The 13,080-nt window shown below is 38.2% G+C and overlaps 1 protein-coding gene across 1 annotated transcript in view; it reads left to right on the top strand.

Annotated features, from left to right (window-relative positions):
- GNAL (G protein subunit alpha L) overlaps positions 403-13,080 on the top strand; it is a 95,272-nt gene continuing 82,594 nt past the window's right edge. The window contains exon 1 of the mRNA XM_021388709.1: positions 403-468. The gene's annotated coding sequence lies outside the window, so the exon portion shown is untranslated. The remainder of the gene's footprint in view (positions 469-13,080) is intronic.

Raw genomic sequence — 13,080 nt, 5'->3', positions numbered from 1 at the left:
CTACAAAGGAAGAACAAATAACTACTGATATTTACAAAACCGCTTTTACATGTATTGTGTGAAAATACATACCTGAGAGAAGACATACACTAAAAAAATCAGGAAATTTTAATTAATTCTTTAAGCTATTTAAATACAGCTTTAAACTCATATGCAGTCTTGGCTGCTCAGCTTTTACTGTCTTCCTTTAGGGTTGAGGCTTAATTAAAGGTCAGTGTCACGCACATTTCCACAACACATAGTAAAACCCTGGAATGAAATGAGCCTCACTTGAACATTTGATTAGACAAGATAATGTATTTCCCCCTGGAGTAGTTTGTTATTCAAAACAAGCTCTTTAGGGAAGGAAGTTCACATCAGTTGGTAACTGTTCCTGTGGATACCAAAGAACTTTGTACAGTACACACTACAGTAAATTGCACTGCAGGTCACTTAGGAGCTGGAAGTACAGTCTGTGTCTATGTAAAAGTAAGTGTCAAAATATATGAAAAAAATGATAATGAGCTTAAAAGCAGACAAACAGCAAGCACTGATACCAGAAAAAAATAATGACTGGCTTTACTGTGCTGGTTGTTATCGGTTAGTCCAGAAAATTTGCCTTTCTTGTCAGTAAAGTGCTTTTTTATACCATATGTGTTACAGCATAGAAAACACTCAGCAAAAAACTTTGTTATGAACTGATACCCTTTAATGCAGCATGGAACTTGTGTTCAAGAAACATTTAGATATAGCATTGACAGACATGGTTTAGTGGGGTTATTGGTGGTAGGTGGATGGTTGAACTGGATGATCTTGTAGGTCTTTTCCAACCTAGCTAATTCTATGATTCTGTGAACTGTATAACTTCAGTTTATGGATTTACTTTTCCTGTTGATGCAATTGTAAACTTCAAAATTATTAGCTGTTCTTCTCTGTGGGCTAGAATGGTTTTTTTTTTCTGTCATTGTCGTATTTTGCCCCTCTTGGTCTTTGCACACCATATATCTGAAAAAATTTTGTGACTGGTAGCAAGTGCTGGTAATAAGCCATATTCAGTAGGATTCAGCTAAATTTTAACTTCTATTTTGATCATTTGTGTGAATTCGCTTTCAGGGGTAAGGTGGAAGAGAACATGGTATGTTGGACACATGAACTGAGCATCTTCTAAATAAAGACTGTTCTTTTCATGAGATGGAAACATTCCTTAAAGTTATTAAGTATTTTTTGCCACTGTTGCAGTTTTAATACATTTTGCAGTATAGCAGTAAGCATAGTATGCCTCTGGTTAGTACTTTGGTTTAGAAATCCGATCTAAATCTTGTTTTGACCTTGTCTTGAACTTCCATGGTGTTTGTCTTTGATTACAGAAGTCCCTGTTAAATATCCAGCCTAGTGATTTTCAGTGTTCTGAGTTTGCCAAAGCTGTTAACAAAGCTGTCGTTTGTATCTTAAATTTGTTATTTGGTGTTGTGGTAATGATGGTCTTCATTAAAGTTTTGTACATTTGGGGAAGGGTTCTGTAAGTTTTATATAGTATGTATTACATAATTTCTTTATAATATATTGTGATAATATAATAATATATTTGAGTATCTGAATATTATACAAATAAGCCAATCATGATTTTATATAGCTATCCTTGGTACATAGTACTAGCACTTGAACTATAGCTTGAGTCAATAGAAAATCCACAAGTGGAAAAAGAAGGCCTGTTTTGGCAGTCAGCACTGATCTTGTGTGATTCCAGAAAGTGACTTAATCTTGTTTTCTCCATTCCTTCTCCTTCTTTTCCTCTTACCTTAGGCAGAAGGGGGTATGTGTATGGTGTAATGTGCTTTTTTATACCTTCACTGGGAACTCAAAAGTGTTCTCAGTCCTGTACGCTGCATTTTTTTCCATGAGTAATGGAGCTAACAAATTCAGGTTGCCTCTGAATGTATTGTAGGTGTCCAGTATAATCCACCAGTGACAGTCAGTTGTCTGTGTCTCCTTCAGGTCTTCTGTTGCTTGATTTTCCTCAGAGTTGTCCCAGTACCCCCCTGGATTTTGGTAGATAAGTCTGACTGGCTGCTCAGACCATGTGTGTTGGTCAGCTGCTAATCTAGCAAAGCAGATAACCCACTGAAAACAAGCTAAAAATTCCCTGTTAATATCAATGTTGAACCAGCTCCCTTCTCCAGCCAACAATGGTCTTCAGAGACTTGCTACTGAGAGGCACTTTCGTATCTTCTGTCTCCTTGGCCCATTGGTTTGGAATTGGCCAACATGTTCCACAGTCAGTCAGGGGGCATGGTCGGTGGTTAGACAGTATGGCAACGTGGGTCTCCTTTCTTAAGAAAACCAAGCTAATGAGACAGCTTGTTTCAGTAGGGTTTAAACAAGCAGTTTAGTAAGTTACACTATGACTGAAATATGAATGTAACTTTTGTGCTTCTGTCTGCAGATAACCATTCTCCTTTGGATACAATATGAGTTTTAAGAAAAGTGGAGTGTTGTGTAATTTGTCCTTCTCAGGGTGAATGGAATATCTACTGCTCTGTAAGAAAGTTTCAGTCATCCCACTGCATTGCTACTTGAGCCTATCTGGTCTAGATGTTCAGTATTTTCAGACTGGTGTTTTGTATAAAAGTGAATCTCATGTCTTCGTTGGCAGTGTGCCTCTTTCACCTTTGCAACAATTCATAAAATGTTGGTATTGGCTAGCTGTGTTTTCATTTCAGTTCCTTTTGGTTTTTTTTGTAAGAGATTTTCTGCCATTCTGTCTCAGTGAAGCTTAACACACCCTCATTTCTATCCATCTAATTATGCACAGTGTAGAGGACAGATTTTCAGATGTAAATGCAAAGGCAAAATTTTACATGGCTGATCAGGGAGAATAAAAGTTCATAATTTTTTTTTTTTTTTTAATAGCACAGGGAGATAACTTTCCTGCAGCATATTGGAGAGGAAGATATTTTATAGCCAAAGAGAGTAGGCTAGATCCTGCCTTGTATCTACAGCATATTCAGCATAAAGTGATGATAAGATGGATAACAGGGGCATGTGTGTAGCATAACCAGTGAGATTTAGTGTGACTGCCTCAAGAAATTCTAAGCAACTTCTAATGAGTGACAACTGCATTTGATATACTACTGTGTTTTTCTTTTTTTGATTTTTCTTCTGTTACTCACCAGGAAGATTTCCTTTAAATAGAATAATGTCACTAAAGAAAGTAATAACTTTTATAATATAAAAATCGGAGTGTTCTTAACTACTTGTACGAATTAGTGAATTACTGCATTTTAATTGTGTATCCCTTTTAAATATATATTAACAAAACAAAATGATGTAGAAAACAGCTGGATAGGTAATGTTTTTAGCAACTCATATTATATTCCCATTTTATGGTTTTAACTGTATAGCATTAAGTCCCCACAGTAAGATAGTTACAGACATTTACATCTGCATAAAACGCATTGTTGAAGTGTATGCTACTAGTTAGAAATGTTCAGCGTCCCTTTTCCTCGTGATTCATAAAATGAATGTAACAGGGAAAGAGGATAGTTGTTGTGGAAAGTTGTTACTATGAAATATGGAAAACATGAGATCTAATGATAAGTCAAAAATAACCTTCAGTAGCTGTTCTAAATTAGGCAGAGCTTAATGGCTAAACAGACATGCTTCAAGTTATTATGTGAAAAATATTCATCTGAGATGAAGTTCATCCATTCACATCTTTTCGTTTGAAGCTGGCCCTTCTGAAGCCATTAACAATACTGCAGCTAACTTAAACTGGGATCCCATGAATGCCTGTTGAGTGTTGTTTTGTTGAGTTTTTCAAGATGGACACTGAAATGTCAAGTGAACTAAGAAGTGGGAGAGGGAAGTGTATGCTTTCTATACATCTGAGCTTTTATGCTGTATCAACACTGAGTGCTAATGATTCGTAGAATTATTTTTTGTGATAAGGAATTATTTCACAAAATGTAAGGATGGATTTACACATCCATACAATTCATAACAGTTCATCTTATTAGTCTTAGTTTAGCAGAATTGAAAAGAGATAGGTTGGAAGAACCTGTCATCTTCCTTCATGCAATCTTACTGTAAGCAAATTTGCAAAATGCATCAGGACAAGCAGAGTTAGAAATGTGACTTTAAAAAATCCTTCAGAAGTTTTTGTTTGTTTTTGTTTTTGTTTTTGTTTTTGTTTCATCCTGCATTGTGCACTTTTGGTGATTGACAGTCTCTGCAACTAAGTGCGAAGAGCTGGATGTTACATTCTTTCTATGACTTGGTGTGGCTTTAAGAATAAAAGGAATTAACAGGTGGCTTAAAATACGCTGTCTCTACTAACCTCTGAATGACGTTCCTCCTAGCTCATACAGTCCTTTCTTCAGTCTGCTGGGTGAATAACAAGGGACTTTCCCCCTTCCTCTTCCCTTGTCACCAGGGTTGCTTGAACTGTAAAACTGCCTAAGTAGTTTGTAAGGATATGCTGCCATAATTTATTAATCTGTGCTGAAGATTGCAGGTATACAAAACACTAAAATACACAGTATCATGCAAGCTAAGGCAGTAGTATAATTCCAGTACAAGAAAATAGGCTCCATTTTTAAGTGCACATAACGCTCCCATTGAAATGCTTTTCGAAACGATATTCCTTGTTTTTATTTTGGAAGCCTAATGCTGACTTTCTGGGACTCAATTTAGTTGCTGCGGCTTCTGATTGTTTTTATTCCACTTCCTAAGAAAAGTGGATGTCGGCAGAACCCTTTTTCCAATCCACACATTGTCTGGAAAATCTTACACACTACATAAAAGTTAATCTACTTACCTGAAGACTCAACTTCTTCCTGAAATATCTTGGATCTCTTCCAGTTTCAGCAAAGAAAGGTCATAGTTTGGAACTATCATATGCAGGAGCATTGTTGAAAATAACTTAGTGTTTATATTTAAACCTCATTGTTATGTGTTTAGTTATTGACCTGCGTATCTGTGAAGAGTACATTCCTTCCTTCCTCTCTCTCTTCCTCTCCCTCCCCACTGAGGGAGGTCTGGTCCTTCTGCTACCTTTCTTCCTCTTTCCTGCTCCATTAAAAATAGAACTCTTCCACTTTATTTTCATTTTTTCTGAGCAACCAAGCCCCAGTGCACTCAGTCACAAGATTCACTTTCCACTATTGCCAGCATCCCTACAGATTTCTTTGTCCTAGATAGCACTTCCCCAGTGAGACACCAGATGACTTAAGGAGATGAGACGAGGGTGACCAGTTCAGTGAGGAGAAAGTGGGACATGCCTGGATTCTATATGTGTGGGAATCATCCTAGTAGGCAGAAACCACTATGTTATAACCTTTGGGAGAATCCAGCACAACGCTTCAGATAAGGATGGCAGTCTTTTGCTTGCAGCACAAATTGTCTTTTTGTCTTCAAGTGGGATCCAGATTACTGGTAGTTTTTAGTTGTCGGGAGATTTTCATATTCTCAGAGAGGTACTTTTTGTTGGTGTGGTTGTTTTTTTTTTTTTTTTTTTCATGCCTGTGTATGGTTTTACATTGTCTCTGTGACCTAAATTGTCTATAGAGTTTGGAGAAAACTAATACAGTAATACAGTACATAATATAATACAGTAATATAGTACATCTAAGAAAGACTGCATGATAAAGTCTGTGAGCTTCTGAACAGAATAGATTGGTTGTGAGGAAGAGAATCAACAAGTCTTGTGGGTTTTGATCTAGTTACTCCATTGCCCTTATCCTTTACAGATCGTTAATTTACAGGTTCAGCAAGATGGCAACAAAATCCTTTTATCAAGTCAGTGTGGTAGTGAGCATTGGCCTGGGCATTAGGAATGTCTCAGGTGCATAGAACTGGACTTTTGCTGGTCAGCATACGTTCTTTTTTAAAGAAACATTTTAATATTTTTTTTAAGAATAAAAGGCCTCTTTATTTTTGAAATGTAGGAGTTAGGAAAACTGCACAGCTTGTTCTGAAATTCTTTGGCAAACTTCTGTCTCAACTTCAAATTATGTACAACCGCTGTTGAGATTGGTTTAATTTTCTTGTAAATATAGGTGGAAGATTTAGAGTCAAAATAATATTCCAATAACTATCTCTGAAATTACTACTACTACCCTAAAATAGGAATAAATGATTATTTTTATTGAAATACCTCAAAATTTCTTAGAGATAGCAGTAAGGTTTTTTTTCTAATTTATAGATGGGGAAACTGAGCCATCAGAGGTCACAGAGAATAGTTGACAGAGCCAAAAATAGAGCTCAGGCTTTTCCACTTTCAGCTCAATGTTCTTGTCACTGGATACCACCAGATGGTCTCCAGATTATTCAGTAAATAAGCCTCTGCATCCTCCATAAATACTCCGCCAAAGCCAACTGGCTGCGTCTCACGCTTGCTAGTTCCCAGTCTGTGAGAGTGACTGGCTTGACAGGTAATGCTGTAGCTGGCTGCACTGAGCCGTCTTTTCTTCTCCAGGTTATAACTAGTTTTACCAAGCAGAACAACCTCTTCTCTACCACTGTTTTTAGCAGTTCTTCTCTGCATCGTAGTATTAAACTCTTCTGTGTATGCTAGAGGCAAACAATCTGATTTAAATGAAAAAAACCTTCTTCTGATAACTGCTTGCAGATGTCTGAATAGTGTCTAAAGAACCATTTTATCTGCTTTTAAAATCTGGATTGCTAAACTGTTACTGTCTGTATGCCTTGAGATTCAGAGGAGATATATATACTTGCATATGCATATGTATGTGCACGTGTGTGTGTAGCATGCCAGATGGGAGAGGAGGTTCATGATTAGAACACAAAGTTTTTTTCTGGTCCCTCTTAGTTTACTTTGCTTCCTAGTTCAACTGCCTTTTGCTTCCACCTATTCTGGGGAGGTTTTTCATGGCTTTTCAGTTCTTCGGGATTTGGCTCTACCATAATATGTGTGTGTAATATAGGTGTGTCCAAGCTAATTGTAATGGGTCCAGTATTGTTTTGTTGGGGAGTTTAGTAACATAAATCTAAATGCTTACCAGTGGCAGCTTTCCTCAATTCACGTTGCTACGGTAGTTATGCTCCCAGTGTTTTGCAAAAACATAGCTTCTTCCAAACTAGGTAGTAAACTGCAGGAGTGAAATTCACTGCAAGAACTGCAGGGTGGAAACCAGCTGACTGGAGTGGACATTGACTGGTATTCTCGAAAACTGGAGGAAGCAGTAAGCAGGCTGTAGGCAGAACTGCCATTCACAAAGATCTTGGCACACTCTGAAGGGATGGGCTACAGAAAACTCAAAGAGTTCGGCAGAGGTAAATGCTGTATCCAGTACCAGGGACAAAACAGCCCTGAGCATTGGTATGGACAGGCAACCCGCTGGACATGTAACAGCTCTGCTAAAAACAGTCTTGGAGGTCTGGCAGAGAAGTTAAACATGAGTCAGCAGTGCATACAGACTGCATATACTCAGCACATACTGTGTGGCATTAGGAAGAGTGTCTTCTGGTCAGTGGAAGGGATTATCCCCTTCTACATAGCAGTCATGAGGTCACATCTAGACCATGTGTCCAGCTTTCCACTCATCCAGGATGAGAAACGTCAGAAGACTGCAGTCTGTCCAGTAGAGAAACCACAAACAAAGCTAGGGGGATGAAACACATGGCATGTGAGGAGAGGCTGCAAGGAATAATCTTGTTTAGCCTGGGAAAGAGAATTCAGGATTTCATAACAGTCAGCCTTCACCTGAAGGAGGAGGGAAGATACAGAAACAGAGCCAGACTCCTCTCAGAGTGTACAGTGATGGATGAGACAACAGTCAGAAGACACAACCTCTGACAACAGAACCAAGAATTCTGAAGCAATTAACGGCTCGCATATATTTTTGTTCTCCTCTAAGCTTATGATTTTCTGCAGCTTGAACAATTCATAAATGGGTGGAGTTTTTACTCTTGGATTATTTTCTTGAACTTGGCTAGAAAGAGCACCTTATGAAACATTCAATCTACGCAGATTGAATCATCGACAAAAAGCATCTAAATAGCAGCTGATGAATGATTGTAGCTCAGCTGCGGGGATCCTGGTTGTCTGAGAGACAAGTAAACCTCTGAAGACATAGCTGTGGTGGTGATGGTGCGAGGTGGTAATTGATCACCAAGGAGTATGTTTGTGTCCGAGTTGCTCATCTGTTTTAGGTAGCATGGGTTAAACTATCTTCTGTTTTAAGTCCATGTGTATTTGTTGGCCATCATCCTTCACATCCCCAAAACAATTCAATGAGAAGGAAGATGCACATTTTACAAGCACCAGGGCAACAGAGTAATCACAGGAACTTCTTCAAGAGACAGTGTGTTTAAGGAGGTAGCATGTATAAGTAAGAGTAAGAGTCAGGCAATGTAGGGTATACTGTCAGCTTTCACATTTTGGCAGCATCTTGCCTGTGACCCATTGTCTGCTGTGTTGCCTGCTTCTGGCCAGTGTTGTTCAGTGCCACTGTTTTTGTCTCACTACAATAGAGAAAAGGAGCCAGGCCTCTCTGCTGTGGACTGTCCCATCTCTACAGGCTCTAACGGAGAGCTGGAAGACTGAGCAATTTATCTGTTGTTGTCAGCTTCAAAGATCGTTTGGTTTAAAAATAAGTCATGAGATGGAGGTCAGCTGCCTATTCGTGCAAATCAATGTCATGGTTTCAACTTAATAATTTTGGTACTGTGAAAATTGTTGCTCATTTCTTGCAGTATGTTCTCAAGTTTCTCTGCCTGACCTCTAAATGCCCCAAAAAGTATATGGAAACTTAAGGGTAGAGGAGAAGAGAGAGAGATGTTTATCATAACCTCTACTAGGATTTTCAGCTTTTACTAGTGTTGGTAATGTAACTTTAAAAAATGCTTAGAGGTTTAGTCTGCTTAAAATGTGAGTGCAGTGTGGAATTTTATGAAACAAAATTAATTGATTCTTACAGTATTTTTTGTAGGTACCAACACATGACGTTGTGCTTTGTAATTATTTTATGTACTGAAGTAGCAGAATCCAGAAGCGGGGATTTCCTATCTCTGCTGTTTTCAAAACTGACTTTGGAATCTACCAGACGTGTTGACATTGGAAAACATAGGCTTGAGGGAATAGGGATAATGTGTTTGTGGAATGCTGTCAGGGTTACTCACCTTAAAACTAGACATTTTGTTACATGGTACATACATCCATCTGACAAATTGTATTATCCCTCTGCACTTTCTTTCGCTTTCCAGTGGCAGAATTGAAGTGCGATTTAAGAGTTACTTGGAACTTTTGGGGAAGAGGATTGCTGTACATGAATGGAGGGAAAAAACAATCCTCATCCACTTAGAAGAATGTGACAGAGGAGAGTATTTACACAGGCTTATGTCACGCTCAGCTGTACACTAAAACAGCTGCTTGCTGTAATTTAAGTCTAAGAACGTTGACAGTGTCCACTGAAAACACTGGACCTATTGTGAGTGCAGATAACAGTGCAGATAACCAGTAGTTGGCTTCTTGGCTAGTGCTTTCTTTTCTTTTTCATTCTTTTTCTGGGTCTGTCCATGATGTTAGTTGTAAAGCCTTTTGAAAGCAGGTCCCATTTTCCCACTTTAACATATATATGAATGTGCTTGCCATATTAGCCTTACTTACCACTGATACCACATATTTTGAACCAGAGTCTGTAAAAGAAGATATGAGAGCATAACTTCCTTTGTTTCTTCCTACGACACCTCATGAATCAAAGATAAACTGAAGGTCTGTAAATTGTAACTGTCGGATTTTTTGTTTTAGTTATTCATGAGTTAAATTTAGTGTGAAGTTTTAATTCTAGAGAAAATTTATAAGCGTGGTTTCATGTACTTTCTTCAGCTAGTAAAATTCTATGCCTGATTTTAAAGGGTCAAGAGATATGCCCCTTATCATGCCTTGTTCTTTCGACAGCTGAAGCCTCTACAAACTACACAGGCTGACTTGAAGCAGAACCCTTTGAAAATGCTGAGTTTGCAGAACTTCTGAGCAAAGGGCATGAAGCTCGAAGTGTTGTTTATGAAAGAGGTTTTGTCAGCAAGGTCTGCTGAATCTAATTCTTCACGTAGATCTGTCATTTTTGTAAATGGACATTCAGGTTTTTTTCCCAGAAGGCAGTAGAGCTAATATAAAGTACTGCATGTAGTGTCTTCGTTATTACTGATCTCCAAAAGACTGTCCGTGCACACTGTGTGTGGGAAAAAAAAAAATTCAGAACAGAGGGATGCACAGTCCTGCACCTAGGGAATAACAGCAGGCTGCACCAGAACGTGCTGGGGGCCACCCAGCTCAAAAACAGCTCTTCAGAAAAGGAGCTGGGGGTCCTGATGGACACCAAGTTGAACGTGAGCGAGCGATGTGACTTTACTGCTAGGAGGTCTCATGGGGATCTCATCAATAGGTATAAAATACTTGAAAAGAGAACACAAATAAGATGCCCATTGACAGGATGGGACAGCAGGGACAAACTGAAACACAAGAAGTTCCCACACTTCTGTGCTGTGTGGATGACAGTTGCCCAGAGAGGTTGTAGAGCCAACTGGGCATGGTCCAGGGCAGACTGCTCTAGCTGTTCCTACTGGAGTAAGGGGTTGGTCCAAATGACCTCCAGAGGTACCTTCCAACTTTAACCATTCTGTGAAAACAAAAACTGAGGGGTTCCACTGACCGGACTTCAACAGATGAGAGTGTTCCACGCAAAATTTAAATTATAATCAGAAGCTGGATTCTCATCAGACCAAATAACAAAATAATTTTCACATCTTTCTGTGTGTACCTCGTTTAAAAAAAAAAAAACCAAACTCTCAGAAGTAGTTTCCCTTCTCTCTGAACAAGCATCTGTGTCATGGTAACAAAGTCATCCAAACTGAAAGGACCAGGCAGCCTGAAAAAGGAGAAGTCCGTTTCCCTCATCCCTTTGAAGAACTTCCCCTGCCTTATGGGTTTGTGGAAAGAATAGCTACCGGAGTTGGGGCAAAACCTCAGGGTTCATCAGCCACAGCAATCCACTAAAACCACAATTTTGTTTCTTGAGAAACTCAAGTAACATGGGAAACCAGTCTTTTTCACTCCTGCACATATAAACAAGCAATAGGAAAGCAGCTAAATTACACCAGCTATACAAGTATACTTGTTTTCAGTTCTCCCAAGCTATGCAACTGTAGAGAGATCTGTGAACAGGAAGTTACATCTGCTAGCAATATTGGTAATAAGTATATCAAAACTTTAAGCCATTATTGGAAATTCTGTTTTGTATATAAGAAGAAAAAACACTGATATATGCAAAACTGCAAAATAGACTTATTTAGAAAGGATTCTGGTTGACGGAAGGGTTTTGTAGTATGAGCAGAAGTTTTTTTGTGTTTTCAATTGGGCATCACTTTTCACCTAAGTTAATTTACTTCAATGAAACTACAGTAGGTGGAAGAAATTCCAGTTGACAGAAGTGGTGTTCAGCAAATGCAAACAAAATATATGGAGAAAATGAACATTGTAAACCTAGTAGATGCATAAGAACATGTTAGCCATTCCAAAGAATGCCTAAGTTTATCTATATTCCTACATCTTGTTCCTGAATGTATTGGAAATATCAAAAGCAGTTAACAGTCTTTTTAGCATCACTCCAAGAGGCAGCCTTCAGTTCATTGTGTAACTATGAACAATCTAATGACTACAGACTGTCCTGTTTGGAAGCTCCTGTATCATTTTTCAGAGAGAAGCAAAACTCAGAGGTTAAATGGAGTGGATACTGTTGTTTCATTTAAACTCCCTCTTCCTTCCAATCTTAACTCCTTCAGCCTTGTCATAGCCTGTTAGGGTCAAATGTTCATTTTCTTACAGAAACATTTTCTCATGGAGACAAAAGAGCTCAGGGAATTTTAAGAAAGGTGAATGTCTGCTTTCTATCTCAAAAAAGAAAACAAAGGATTTAGATACGTATTTTATCTCCACTTTCAATCAAAGATTGGTTGTGACTCTCCTGAAAGGACACACGTTTTCCCTGAGTTAACATGCAAAAAATTGTTTTTCAAAGGTAATTTATTTCTAATTCACGATATGTGTAACAGTTTGTTTAAAGAGATGAAAATGGGGATCAAAGACCCTAAACTGAGAAAAATATAATGATTAAGGTGATTGTGATTTATGTTTAAAGAGGTAATTTTAAGAATTATCAGGTATTTCAGCAGAAGCAAGGCTGTCCTATTCAGAAGGAAGAAAAAGATTTCATCTAGCTGCTACTGTTTTTACAAGAAATCAAGCTATTTGCAAAAACCTATTAAAATTACCAAAAATATTTAAAGAAAGACAATTGTACATGAGGACACTTCAGCATTACTTAATCAAGAAGGACAGCTGCAGCAGCAGTCAGGAAGGTCTCTGTGCAGAACTGTTCCAGTTGGAGTGAACGCTGTTGCAGAAGCTTAACGTGATACCTGCCTGAAGATAAATGACTGGAGAACAAACTGTGTGAGTTTATCTCAATGTGTTAGGTATACCTGCTGGTACAGAGAGTAATCTGAACTGGATGAAGAGGGAATAAAGCAATATTTTTATTGTTCTAGAAGAAATTCCTGTTCTGAAATCAAAAAGCATTGGACAATGGGACTGTTTAGAGATGCTATCCACTGAAAGGATAGATGTGGAAAATAAGTTCCCAGGTGTTTTTGAAGGGATAGGAAACCTGTCAGCAGAATGTAAGATAAAGTTCTCTAAAAAAATTTTCTCATTGCTGTCAGGTCATTACATGCATCGCATGAGACTCTGTTGCTTAGACAAAAGTTAGATCTAATGATTACCTAAAACTGAACATAATGGATAATTTTTTAGAAAATCTGTGACAGCTATTATTTAAGCAGCTCTGAAACAGAGAAGGTTTTTTTTCCTGTGCCCTGATCATAAGGTAAAAATACATGGGGATGGGAGACGATGGTTATAGGAAACTTAGAATGTTTGTGGTTGTTTTCTTTTGCCAAGTCATATTTCATTTTATGTTTACAGTACTTTAATGTTTTAACTCCAGAAGCAGCAATCAGACTATCAGTATGCAGTGCTGGGAGAAGAAATTTCACCACTAATATCTGCATTTCAAAAAGTCT

Source organism: Numida meleagris, chromosome 2 (genome assembly GCF_002078875.1).
Source record: "Numida meleagris isolate 19003 breed g44 Domestic line chromosome 2, NumMel1.0, whole genome shotgun sequence".
Lineage (NCBI taxonomy): Eukaryota > Metazoa > Chordata > Aves > Galliformes > Numididae > Numida > Numida meleagris.
Note: the sequence above shows the minus strand (reverse complement) of the source record. Positions and strands in the feature narration are given on the sequence as shown.